We start from the raw sequence: 13,380 nt of genomic DNA on the forward strand, positions 1-13,380 counted from the left end.
CTCCCTCCAGGTGAAAGGTGGTGGGGACGGCAGCGCCCCGTTCAAGATGGCTTTCCCTTTGTCACCAGTAGGAAGACAAGACACTTTTCCTTCTGGACACTCTCCTCCTAGATTCCCGAGGCCCTTCTTTGTCCTCCGGCTGTTTCATTTGGTTTTGTGGGGCTTACTTAAGGCATCAGCCCAATGACTGCAGGTATCTGAAGATAAGCTGGGCTGCAGCAGCATCCTCAGAGCTCAGGGGTGGCCCTGGTTCCCTCTCCTCTGTGTTACCTTTGCAGATGCGTGCACACCGCATCAGGGAATCACTGCCCCGGCCTGGGGCTCGGCAGATAGAAGAAAGCACGAAGCCTCAATGAACAGCCAGCTCTGATGTTATCGCCTCCTATATCACCGCTCCTCTGGGACGCATTTGGTCTGCAACTGTCTCGGTCGTGGTCACACTCCTCAGTCCAGGCCCTCTGCAGGCTGGGAGGGAAGGCATCCTGGGTCTTGGGGACACTGGGGCGGGGGTATGGGCCCTGAGGAGGCCTGGAAAGGCAGCCACGGGACAGGCAGGGCAGAATTCCAACACCCTGGGCTTATACACATAGACACACCAGCAAACTCTTTCTATTCTCGGGCCAGTTGGCTCTCGAATGCAGAGTTCTAGAGCTCTGGCTCCCATTTCCATCTCTGTCACCAGTGAGGAATCACCGATGTGGCTAATGGGCTTGCCTGATATCAAAATGAGTCTGTGGTCGATGCCAACAGACCTTCGGGTGTCTGTCTCGCTCATCAGTGTTTTGTAGACAGCGGTCTTAAGGGAGCTGGGGGTGGGAGGACACCTAGGACAGGGCCAGGGAGCAGCAAGGGCCTGAAACAGAGGCATCAGTACTTACCAGGGGCTCATTTAAGAAAAGTAGCACCCAGAAACCTGGTGGGGATGTTCACATATCCTGGTCCCATCCCCAGAGTAAAGCAGCTGCCCTCAGGTGAAGGAAAACCACACCTGTAAATGCCATGGTTCCCCACTGTTTTTCTGCCGGTCCCAAGCAACTGGGGAGACAGGTTCTTTTCTTTTTTTTTTTTTTTAAGATTTTATTTTATTTATTTGACAGAGAGAGAGACAGCCAGCGAGAGAGGGAACACAAGCAGGGGGAGTGGGAGAGGAAGAAGCAGGCTCCCAGAGGAGGAGCCCGATGTGGGGCTTGATCCCAGATCGCCAGGATCACGCCCTGAGCCAAAGGCAGACGCTTAACAACGGAGCCACCCAGGCGCCCCGTGGGAGACAAGTGATGACCCTCCATGTTGCAGGGTGGAGGAAGCCTCTGGGACACTCTGGCCTTGTGCAGACCAAGAACCAGGACCAGGAGCCCCAGTGTGGCCACATCCCTTATTCTGGGCTTTGTGTAGGCGATGCACGGAGCGCCCCGATTCCTTCTGGGAGTAGCGATTCTTGTCTGATCGTCTCCAGGGTACCCACTGGCATCAGCATGCAATACTGTCCTTTTCGTGACTAGTCACTCATTCAGACACGATGTGAGTTGCTCTTGTTCGTCAGAACTGTGAATAGGCACGTGCCCAGACCACGGCGTGGACGGTGACCGCCTTGCTGGCAGGGACGGAGTGGGCAGGGAGGGGCAGGCTCACCAGGGAGGGGAGGTCCAGGCGTATGGTGCCCGGGAGTCACCCACCAGGAGTCCACCCCGGCTCACGAGCGTCTGCCGTGTGTCGTGCCTGATTTGGGAGTGGAGCCCAGTAGGAAGGAAACAGACAAGGTGCCTTTTCTCGAGGGTAGACATCTAATTAAGGAGACAGACAACAGGACATGAGATGATGAGGAAGATGCTTTCCGAAGCTAAGAACGAGGGAGAGAAAGTGATTCCAGGTGACAGAGTGGAGGTGCTGGGCAGAGGAAGGGGCCTTGCACGGGGAGCTCCTTCCATGTCCCCCGAGAGAAGGCAGAGGGTGTGGACACAGGGCAGGAGGGCAGGAGGAGGCTGCTGAGGGGACACAGGAGAGGGGGAATCCGGGCCAGCTCCCAGGCTGGACAGGCACAGACGGTGGACACGCTGGGCATCGTCGAATGTGCATTTACAAGTTACTGCACGGGCGGCCGTGTGACTTTTCTCTGGAGGTGCTTGGATGAGGACCGGTGTGGCCTAAGTGTGTATCTGGACTCAAGCAGGGGTGGGGCATTGCCAGGCGAGGGGGGTGGCGGGGAAAGAGACCAGGATGAGGAGGGGAAAGGAGTTTGGGGTGTTCTTCTGGCAGTGGACCCATCCTGAGTGTGGCTTCCCCATGGGGGAAGGAGGGATAGAGCGCAGGGGTGCAGGTCTGGGCGGAAGGGGGGGGAGGCACAGGGCGGCGGGGGGAGTTTAAGCGATTTGCCCAGCCCAGACCCTGGGGCGGAGGCAGAGGAATCCCCCGTCCAGGAGCAGCTTCCTGGGGGAACCCATGGCAGGACAGGCAGTGGCAAAGAGGCAGGGACACTGGGTCTCTGCGGCCATGGGATGGATCCCAGGCACTTTCAGCAGTGCCGAGGGGGCACAAAATCAATAGAAATTGTTCAGTAGGAAATTAAGAAAATACAGAAGTATGTAAAGACAAAACCAGAAAACACTGGTGATGCTATCGGCAGTGTGAGATTTCTCCCCCAGGCTTTTCATAAAAACAGCACGGACACCCTTTCCGCCCACCGTTTGCACCAGCTACATACGGGAAGCTGTTGCCATGTCATGAACGGTCATCCGCGTCAGCCTGGAATCCTGCAGCGCAGGGGGCTGAATCATCCCCGATTTAACCCCTGGTTGTCCTCCCCTCCATGCTGACATCTTGGTCCCTCTGATGAGGCTTTCCTCTGACATTCCCGGGAGGCCGGTTTGGAGATGATGCGGCTGTCGGAGAGGCGAGAGGCCTCTGGGTCACAACCGGACACCCGGCCTGGCCAGCTCAGGATGGCGCAGGCCCAGCACGGAGGGTGGTCCCTGGAGGCCAAGGGCAGGAGCGCAGGAACCGCGGGGCATGCAGATCCTGGGGACCTGCAGACTCAGGCCACAGCAAGGCTTGGGGGCCCTGGAGAGCAGAGAGCACCTCACCTCCCCCCCCCCCCGGTTGCCAAGGTGACTCGGAGGCCTCTGATTGCCCAGGAGGACATGCGGCTTTGGGCTCCGCACGGCGTCTTTTCCGTACAGCCTGCAAAGGTGCTTTCATTCTTTCTGACCTGGTTTCCATGGTTTTTGGTATCGTTGTTGTGTTGTTTGCTTAAAAAGAAAACACGTAGGCTTATGTCATGAGGAGGCAAAGACGTCACAGGCATCAACGAGTAAAAATGACTAGAAGCTGGTGCGCAGACCACACACCTGCAGTGACATCTCCCACGTACAGAGTGACAAGCAATGAGCCGTGCAGAGACAGGACATGACACCAAGTGGGACAGAGCCCAGTGGGGCTAGCACTCCTCGGTGGTGGTCCCTTCGAAGCCAGAGAGAACAAAAATGTTGTGGGGCAGAAAACAGCTCAGCCCCAAACCACGCAGAACAGGTGAGAGTTTTCAGGTGGGCAGAGACTCTCGGGACCAGCTGGCCCAGGAAGAAGGACCCACCAGCCCTGCCTCAGGGCCGGGAATCTCTGGTTCACTCCAAGACCTGGAAGGAAGCTTCTAGAGCCGTCTCACAAACCAAAGACCTAAAACCAGCAGGCAAGGCTCAGGACCCGGGCCACCAGGATTGGAACCACAGAAGTGTGAGATCTGCAAAGCAGCTGGGTCTGCTCAGAGCCACTGTGCAGGTGTGGAGGACGCGGTGGACCGCCTCCCAGCTCCCCGGCCATGTCCGCCAGCAGAGGGGACATGAGCCGTGTGATGGTGTGATGTGGTGTGAGCTATTCTGAACCCCAAAGTGGTTTTATCACCTGAAGAGCAGAGGTGGCCCCTGCATCCTTGCCAACCACCCCCCCCCCCCCCCGCTCCAGCATTGCCTCCATCCCGACAGAGGGCAGCCCAGGAGCTCCCAGGGCAAATACGCTCTCGGCGCAGGCCTGCAGTACCACGCGGAGTCTGGGCTCCCCGCACCGCTGCTGGGAAGTCTCTCGTCCTTGCCACTGGCTGTCGGGCCCCCAGGGCTGGGGACTAGTCAGTGGCAGCTGAGCCATGGGAGGAAGGCGGGCTGTCCACTCCAGGCCAACTCACGGCCCAGCTCCCACTGACCTGGCTCAATGACCTGTGGTCCCAGTGTCCTCAGGTTGGTGTGAGGAGTACCTGAGAGGCTTTTGGGAGCCCCTCAGTGCAGGGAGGGCCCACAAGGGGCAACTGTGCCATAATAGGGCAAGTTCAGTAGTGGGATATCCCAGAGGAGCTGGCAGCGAGGGGCACCTGATGTGCAGGGCCATGGGCTCTGTGGGCCGTGGGGCGAGGGACAGATGGAGCCCACGGCGGCGGGAGGCTCAGCCGAGCAGGGCAGACATGTGGGTGTCAGGAAGCTGGGGCGGCACGGTCCACTGAACAGGACTGTGACGTGAGACGTCTTGCTGTGCCTTGGCCTCGGGCCCCGGAACTGAAGTCACCCTGACCGCGCGGCTCCCATCTCTCCGCTCCGGGAGTGCCCTCCTCCAGGTCCCCCCACCCAGAGCTCAGCCACTCAGAGAAGGCACCCAGATGGCGGCCGCCACACCTCCCCCTCCCTTCTCAGTCCCTCCACCTCCTGGGTGCTCGCCCCAGGTTCCTGGGCCCCAGGACCCTGCTCCTTCCAGGCCTGAGCCGGCGTCCTCCCCAAGTGGGGCCCAGCGGCACCCAAAGACACCCCCAGGCCCAGCCGCTGCAAGTCATCTGGGTCAGACGCTCTCTCACTCTCTGCCCCTGAAACCAGATGAGGGACGGGGAGAGAGGACGAGGTAGGAGACATTCAGGTTCTAGGGACAGAAGTTTTCCTTTGTACGATTCCTATAGGCCTCAGGATGGGGTTCGACAGCTCTCAGGGCACCCTTCCTCCCTGTTAATTAAGAGTCTGGGCTCACACACAGGGAGGTGGCCATATGCCCCATAGCCCGTATTTTGATGTGTGGATGGCCAAGCAGGGACATTCAGGCCCACACAGCTCGCTGTACCCCACCCTACCTGTTCCGTGTGTCTGAGGATGCCGGCCTGGGTCAGGGGCCAACAGGTCTGAGGGTCCCCCTAGATATGCTCGGTCTCAGACCTCCATTCCAGAGGCCCCTCTCCAGTCCCAGCCAACATTCAGTCCTGGTCTGAAGGGGGTTGATTTTCCTAGCTGGTGTCTTTAGTCCTTGGGTCAAAGGCAACAGCCTCTGGGCCTCCTGGGCTCACATCTGAAGAGTAGGACCCTCGGTGTGCTGAAAACCACCCAGCTTCCTGGGGCAGCCAGAAGGTTGGGCCTCAACCTTGAGTTGTTTCTCTATCGGCTTATTTATATCCATGTGTATGTTCAGGGGTGTGGCTAGAACAGGTGTCTAAAGGCTCCTACCCCTGCCCAGAGTAAGCTATTCTTCTGAGGAGAGGCCCAGGGCGGGGCAGGATGCTGGGGCCATGGCCCTGGACCCCGGAATTCCTGCTCTGGCCACATTCTCCTGACTCTGGGGAGAAGCCCAGGCTGGGGCAGGGGGAGGTCAGGAGCTTACTGAACAGAAAAGCAGAGACAGGTGGGCCAGACACAATCCGGGCTATGCGGGTGTCACCCTCTGTTCCTGGGAGCCCCACCCACTACGTCATCTCTATTCCCTTTAAAAAGCCAGGTCCACAAAACCGCAATGAGACATCACTTCGCATCCATCAGGATGGCTAGCACAAAAAAAAAAAACAAAAACGAAAACAGCAGGTGTTGTCCAGGATGTGATTTTGGACCCTCGTGCACTGTGAGTGGGAACGTTCAACGGGGCGGCTGCCGTGGAAACAGTATGGTGGCTCTCCAAAAAGCCGCACCAGGATCCCCACACGAGCCAGCGCTTCCACGGCAGGGCCTATGCCCCCGAGAACTGAAAGCAGGGACTTGAAGAGGTGTTCTTCAGGATTCTTCACAAGAGCTCAAACGTGCAAGCAATCCGAGCGTCCCGCGGTGGATGAATGATCTCCGCGGTGTGGGACAGCCACTCACCGGAGTACTACGAAGCCCTAAAAAGGAAGGGCGTCCTGACACCTGCCACGACACGCACGAGCCTCGAAGACGCCTGCCGAGTGACCTGAGCCGGTCGCTGAAGGGCAGATGTTCTGATCACGAACACAAGATTCCTACAGAGGCCAGATTCCTAGAGACAGAAAGTAGAATGGGGTTTGCAGGAGGGGGATGGGAGGCAGTGTCTCATGGGGACAGAGTTTCTGTTTGGAAAGATGGAAAGTTCTGGAGATGGCTGGCAGTGACGTTTGCACAACAGTGTGAATGAGCTTAATGCCACAGAGCTGTGCACTTAAAAATGGTTAAAATGAGGGGCACCTGGGTGGCGCGGTTGGTTAAGAGTCTGACTCATGATTTCAGGTCAGGTCATGATCTCAAGGTCGTGGGGTCGATCCTCACATCGGACTCAGCGCTCAGCAGCGAGTCTGCATGAGATTCTTCCTCTCCCCCTGCCCCTCCCCACTGCCCTCTCTCTGTCTCTAAAATAAATAAAATCTTCTTAAAGAGTGGTTAAAATAGTGAATTTTATGTTATTTATATTTTATCACAATGAAACCCAAAACCTGAAAAAAACCAGTGAGGTTCAAGCGTCCAGCAAGAGCTCAAAGCAGCACAGGCCCCCAGCAGCCTCCACCTCCGTCCTCGAAGACCAGAGGCCACGTCTGGCACTGAGGCAGGCCCAGAACGTGGGCTCTCAGGTGCACGCTGGCCTCTGACCCTGCCTGCCGCTCTGAGCCATCACTGCACGCCTGCAAGGACTTTTCCCAGGAGCCCTTGCCACGGGAGGACACCGCGGCTTGGTCATCCCCACTTCACCCTTCCCTCCATCCAAAGTGAGGAGCCCCCCTATCCCTACAGCAGGAGTCACTGCAGTCCCCTGCTGCCCCGTCCCCAGCGTCCTGCTCTGGTGACCCTGCACTGAGGCCCAGCACAAGGGAGGCGGGCCCTGCTGACCCGAAGAGGCCTGGGGTCCCAGCACGCCTGCTGAAGGACCAGCAGCTGCAAGAGGCGGGCGGCCAGCCCGGAGGCGGGGGCTCCCCACCTTTCACTGTCTCCTATTCATAATCACACCAGGAACCGTGATCACGTTCTCGGGCAAGGCTCCAACAGCCCCGGCAGACGGCAGCCCTTCCCGCCACCCCAGATCACAGCCCTTCCCCCGACCCCAGATCACGTGCTTCTCTCCGGGGAGCACCGGCACCTGGACGCAAGCTCCCGTGGACCACGGTGTGTGGGCGCGTGTGGTTCGTAGGTCTGTGGCACAGCAGTCTCTGTGTGTCAGGTCCCGCCGGGAAAGAGGAAATGATGGCCCTTAGGGTTACTGGAACTTGAGCACCCCATGTCCAAAGGAGCAGGGTGGGGCTCCAGCCCCTGTACCCACTCCACTCACAGGGAGGCCCTGCACCCAGGCCACGGCCACCCACAGTCCCACGATCTGCACATGCTTGGTCAGGCAGACGGTGAGGCTCCACTCCCCGGGGGGTTTGGCTGCCGCTGGGACGGGTCTCTCACGAGTCCCCTCCAGCAGCCGTGACCCCCGACCCCACAGCCTTCCAGGGAAGGACGTTTCCTTCAGGTCCTCACATGGGGTAGGATTTCAACATCTCTTTTGGTGGAAAATGATTCCATCCGTAACAGTGTGTGTGCATTTTAATGTGTGATTCTTCAGTGTCCTTACTAAGACTGATTCTTGTTTTCATGTTACTTGGCCATTTCTATTTCTTTAGAGGGTCATTTTCTCCTTTTCTGCCTTGTTTTCTGTGACTGGGTTTTAGCCAAGTCTCCCTAGGTTGTGAAAACAAGTAATGGAACCCAAACGGCTTTCAGCTAAGAAGAGAAGTTTGTGGTTTGAGGGTGGGCTTCAGGCTGAGCTCGATCTAGGCCTTCGTATGAAGTGTCTCTGTGCTCTTGCATCTCTTTGCCACCATCTCGCAGCTCAGCGGCCCTGTGTGGACTTCGTTTTCCTGCAGCTCTTGGCATCTTGCCGCGGTGCCAGCGGACATCCGGGGAGCGCACGACTTCTGCTCAGTAGTTCAGCCGGCAGCCAGTGCGCAGCCCAGGGAGGCCCTTCATCAGCCAGGAGTGCGCCCATGTCTGACCTCTGGAGCGGAAGTGTAGCTCAGCGCACTGAATCCCGTGGGCTCAGCGTGAGGGAGGGGTAGCTCCTGGGGCCCTGTCACCATGGGAAGGAGCCCAGACACCTTCGGGGGCGGGGCGGGGTGCGGGAATCAAAGGGTGTCGCCTAGTAGGGTAAGTGTTTTTCTTATTGACTCTGAGAACTCTTCATATAGTAAGAATATGAACCTTCAGCTCTTTCTTCCACATATGGTTATCACACTTGCCTTTGTGGGTCTCTTCCTGGAGGCCAAGGCTGCCTTTTGAGCTGTGTCGCTCCCGTGGTGCCCTTGCCCTACGGCACCCTTGTGTCATGACCTTAAATCAGGGGTTGGTTAGGCCGCATTCCCCGGGCGTGGGTGATGCCATCCGATAGAAAAGGAAAAACACCTGTGGCCAGTCCTTCAGTCAGCGACTAAGCATTTAAAGGCTTATCTGGCAGTACAGACGTCACAGGTGCTCACGAAAGCAAGGCTCCGTCCCTGCGCCTCATAAAAGCACGGCCACACCTACCACAGCTCGTGAGGCCCGGCAGTAAAAGGAAGCAAGTGTCAAGGTCTGCTGCTCGGGGTGCAGGCTGTGGGTGCTCACGCACGCTCAGAGATGCGATAAGGGACGTCCTCGGAGCTCGTTAACCTTGTGATGGGCCTCCGGACGGCGGGCAAACAGAGCGGGCGGCCTGAGCCTCCCAGAGGCTGGTGCTGCCGGCCCAGGAGGGCTCCCAGGAGCCAGGGCTCCAGAAGTCCGGCTCCGTGATACCCGCCCTCCAGGCCGCTGCCTGCTCTCCCCTCCCCCACACCCTCCCTCTGCTCCTTTCCAAGGGGTAGATTCTCAAACACTAGGGAGGATGGCTGTGTGGATGCTCTGCTCTTCCCCCTCCACCCAAGCCCAGTCGTGAGGCTTAAATTCAAGGGTAACAGAGTGCGTCTGGGGTTCCTGATAAGGGGGCTGGAGCCCTGGGAGCCCGGGGACAACACGTTCCCTTCTGCACGGCTGCCGGGGAAGGAGCTGCAGGGGCCGGGCTGCGGCAGGGAGGGCAGCCAGGCGTGTGGGAGGCTCACAGCCACTTGCGGCCGGGAGATGGCCCTCAGGGTGCGGGCCGGCTCTGCTAAGGGGGGCGCCCCTTTCACAGCCCAGGAAGGGGGTCTTCAGGGCTGACAGAGCAGCCTCGGGAAGTGACTGGAGGGACCAGGGTGGGGGCAAAGGCGTTGGAGGCAGGGAGAGGGTCATGGGGCGGGCAGGGGAGAAGCAGTAGGAGGTGGTAGGGGGTGGAGGACAAGTGGGGAGGCAGATGGAGCAGGGGTATGGGCTCATGCGGTCCCGAGCGTCATCAGCCCCTGGGCCTGCTATCTGTAGCCTGGAGAGCCGGGACCCAGGAGCGCTGAGGTTCTGAGTCCCCGTCTGATTCGAGGGCAGGACGAGGAGATGCCCCAGCTCCCCTCTTCTACCCGAGGGCTCTGTGCGCATTTGCCCCAGGCCCCTCCTGACTCACGGCCCCTTCTCTCCAAATGCCCAGTCCCTAGGGAGGTGGAGCTGGACCGTCCAGTCAGGAGCCTTCCAGGGCCTGCTGCCCGGGGAGGGGGGGTCAGGGCCAGGAGAGACGGGGTCCCGTGGGGGCTGGCCCCACATGCACACCCCTCCTGTTACCTCTCCAGGTAGGGGGTCACCCCTTTCAGCTTGGGGCCAACATGGAGCTAGGCCCGGGGCTCCGCAGTGACGGGGAGCGTGACGGCTTACCCCACCCCACCGTGTGGTTTGTCCTGGGTCCTGCGCACCCCCAGGGAGGGGCCGAGCTGTCACAGAGCAGCAGTGGGGGTGTGTCTGTGATTGGGGGAACAGTCTGACCTTCCTGTACTTTACTGTATTCAGTACACATGATTTTCTTCCTTTGTAGAGATTTCCGACAACTTCACGAATCAGAAAAATGCTTGCAAGCCCTTCAGGGTCAATCTGGTTGGTAGGGATATGGCCCGGTGGTCCTGCACACACTCACACTGTCCCACACACTGCCACACTTACACTCACACGTACACGTACGCGTGTACACACGTAGTAACATCCACACGCCCCCCTTCTGCCACCCACTCCTTGTGGCCCGCCCTGCTCAGCCCCCCAGTGTGTCCCCCACCCCCAGGCACCATATCCCACAGCCCTTCCCAGCCACCTGGCATCACTGCAGGCCTCCAGGCCCGTGGGACTAAAGTGACACCACAGGCGCTCGGCTACACCCCTCTGCGTAAACGTGCATGCCACCATTCACTCAGCGGGCTGCCCCCCAGGGCCTGCTGCACCTGCTTCCTGCTCCGAGACCTGTTAGACGCGGCTGGCCAGCGTAGCAGCCCTCAGCCAACCAGCCCAGTGGGCACAGTCCCCCGGCTGCAGGAAGGTCTCCGGGCTGGGGCTGGCCGCCCACAGGGTCGGGTTCTTGGCCTTGTGGGGCCAGAAGGGCCAAAGGAGCCCAACAGGCAGGCCGAGGCCCAGGGGCAACCCCAACCCCGCCAGCTGAGGGGTGTGAGCACCCAGGAGGGAGATGCCGGGCAGCCTGAGAAGGAGGGCCCAGCCCAGGGAGCAGGGCCCAGGGGCCCAGGCTGGAGGTGGGAGGAGGCCTGGGCCCAAGGCTGAGCAAGAATCAGCAAGAAGATGGTCAGAGGCAAAAGGAGGGGCCTGGGTTTCCTCCAGGCCTTTCCCCCGGTGGAGACCCCTCTGAAGACGCCTGCGAAGGAGCGTCCGCCTGACCACCGAGGCCCTGGGCCCCCGAGGTGCATGCAGCCCAAACGGAGCAGTTTTTTCCAAGCTGACCGTAAAAACCCCGGGAGAGCGAGCAGGGGTGTCTGCAGGCCGTCCGGCTTAGCCGAGCGCAGGTGGCAGACTCAGACAGCGGGCACTCCCCCACAAGGACCTGGAGCCAGGGCCGGGTCCCTGCAGGACACGTGCCTGCAGCGCAGCCGCTGAGGCTGAAGGCCGGTGGCTCCCAGCCCCTTGGTCCCCAAGCCCAGGCTCCCAGCAGACAAGTAGCCCTGCCCAGACCCCTGCCATCTGACGCCACCCGCCACCACCTGCCGCCAGCTTCCTGAGCCGCCAGCAGCTGCTTCTGCGGCAGTCATGGGTTCATGCTCATTTCACTCAGGGACGCCCCTGTCTCTGGCCTTGTCCCAGTTCTGGAAGTGCGCCCCACGCCCTCCTGAATGCCGGGGTAGCCGCAGGATGGTGGACAGTGGGCTCACGGGTGCACTGAGGTCATTGTCTCTGACCCGTGCCCTTCCCGGCTGCCCGAGGGCGTTCCGCGGACACAGGTGTGCCCAGCCTGTCTGAACTCCGAGGGCAAAGTCCCACGGGGGGCGGTGCTGGGCCGTGGCTCCGTGGCCGCAGAGGCCCCCTGTGGAAGTGTGGTCTATGCACTTGCTCGCGGCCAGTCCTTCTCGCATCCCCCCCTCCCTCAGCCACGGCGCTACCTGCTCCCCAGCCTTCCTGGGGTCACCTCCAGATAAGCCACCTTCACCTGAGAGAACGTGACTTTACCCCCAGCACGTGCAGGAGCACGGCCCCGAGGCCCAGGCCACTTCCTCTCCTCCCAGTCCTGACAGGTAGGAGCCCAGGAAGGGGGAGCGGGGCACCTGGAGGGGTGTGTTGGCTCAGCACAGTGAGGAAACGCCTCCCAGAAGGACGCAGCCAGAGCTGGTGCAGGGCCGGAGGGCGAAGCCGGTCCCTCAGCCACAGCCGCGCCCTCCGATCGGGCCAAGGCTCCTGGCCGCCGGGAGGTTGTCCTGCATTGGTTCCTTCCCCTTCTCGGAGCCTGAGAATCCCCACCTGATTGAGATTAGGTTGGAAATGACCTCTGCCGCAGCCCTCGGGGGATTCAATCAGGGGAAGAGGTGTGGAACCTACTAGAATATTGCTGGGAATGCCCTGACTCGTTACCCGCCTGCAGTTGGAAAGGCTCTTAGCCGCAGCTGCGACCTTGTGGGAGCTCAGGGGCGTCCCCACCTGAGCCTCTGCCGGGTCGGAGCCGAGCACGCTGGGAACATCCCGCCAGCACACCTGCACCCCCCCAGCGGGACCATCCGGAGCTTCCTGGGATCCACCTTCAGGAAACCGACATTGTCAAATACAAGTTTAAAGAAAATGAAGTTACCCAGGAATTGGTTTTTTTGTACAATAAATTCCCCAAAGGATTCCCCTCAGAATGGCCTGACCAGTGAACACTCTAACTCCCACCCTTTCCTGGAAACAAGTCACGCAGATCAGGGGTCCAGCAGCAGGAGAGAAGGGGCCTGGGATGGCCCCAGACAGGCACGCATCGCATCGAGGGCCAGCCACGGGCTCTGACCAGTGACGGGCAAGGCACGAGGGCAGAGTGACCGTCGCTTCGATGTGCTTATTTGCTGTAGAGGGTCTGCGAGGCCAGGGCAGTGAAACCCATCAGTGCAGAGCAGGGCCCCCAGACGAGTCATGTGGGCCTCCGGCGGGGCGTGTCAGGCCCGTGGGGGGAAGGGGGCTGCAGGGCTGACTCACCCACTGGCACACAGGTGAGGAGCACTCCTCCTCATCACCTGGCCAGCCCCCTGCTTCCCCCAGCCTGACCCCACACGATGTCCCCGAAAGCAAGGCTAAGGGGCAAGGGGCTGGTGGCCGACTCCCCACACCCCACGCTCCATCTCGTCTCCACCCAGAACGTCTGTCCTCCCTCCTGGCATGCGGTGGGACTGCATTGCTCATTGCGGGGGTGCGGGGCAGCCCCAGGAGTTGAGCGGAACCTCTGCTCGCAGCGCACTTGGGCCCCAGTGACACGAGTGAGCAGAGCGCGAGCAGGGCTCCCGGGCAGCCGTCCCCAGACAGCAAGCAGGAGCGATGCCCTTGCCCCCGGGGGCTTTGGGTGCGGCCCCCGCAGCATTGCTGAGCCCATCTGGCCTGGTATGGTCCTTGCCTAAAAATGGGGGTGTCTAAAAATGGCAGCCCCCCCATGGCACCAGAGCGGGGAAGGGAGGGAAAAAGCTTTGTGGACTGCAGTGTCTACGCAAATGCGGCAGGGTCCTGGGGCCATCACACAGCAGAGCAGGGGCTCGACAGCAGACGTTCACGGTCTCCCCATCCTGGAGGCTGGTGTCCGAGACCCAGCTGTGGGCACGGCCGGCTCCTCCCGAGGCCTCTCTCCCAAGAGTGT

The sequence above is a fragment of the Ursus americanus genome, chromosome 4, assembly GCF_024610735.1.
Source record: "Ursus americanus isolate L20-20 chromosome 4, mUrsAme1.1.p, whole genome shotgun sequence".
NCBI classification, from domain to species: Eukaryota; Metazoa; Chordata; class Mammalia; order Carnivora; family Ursidae; genus Ursus; species Ursus americanus.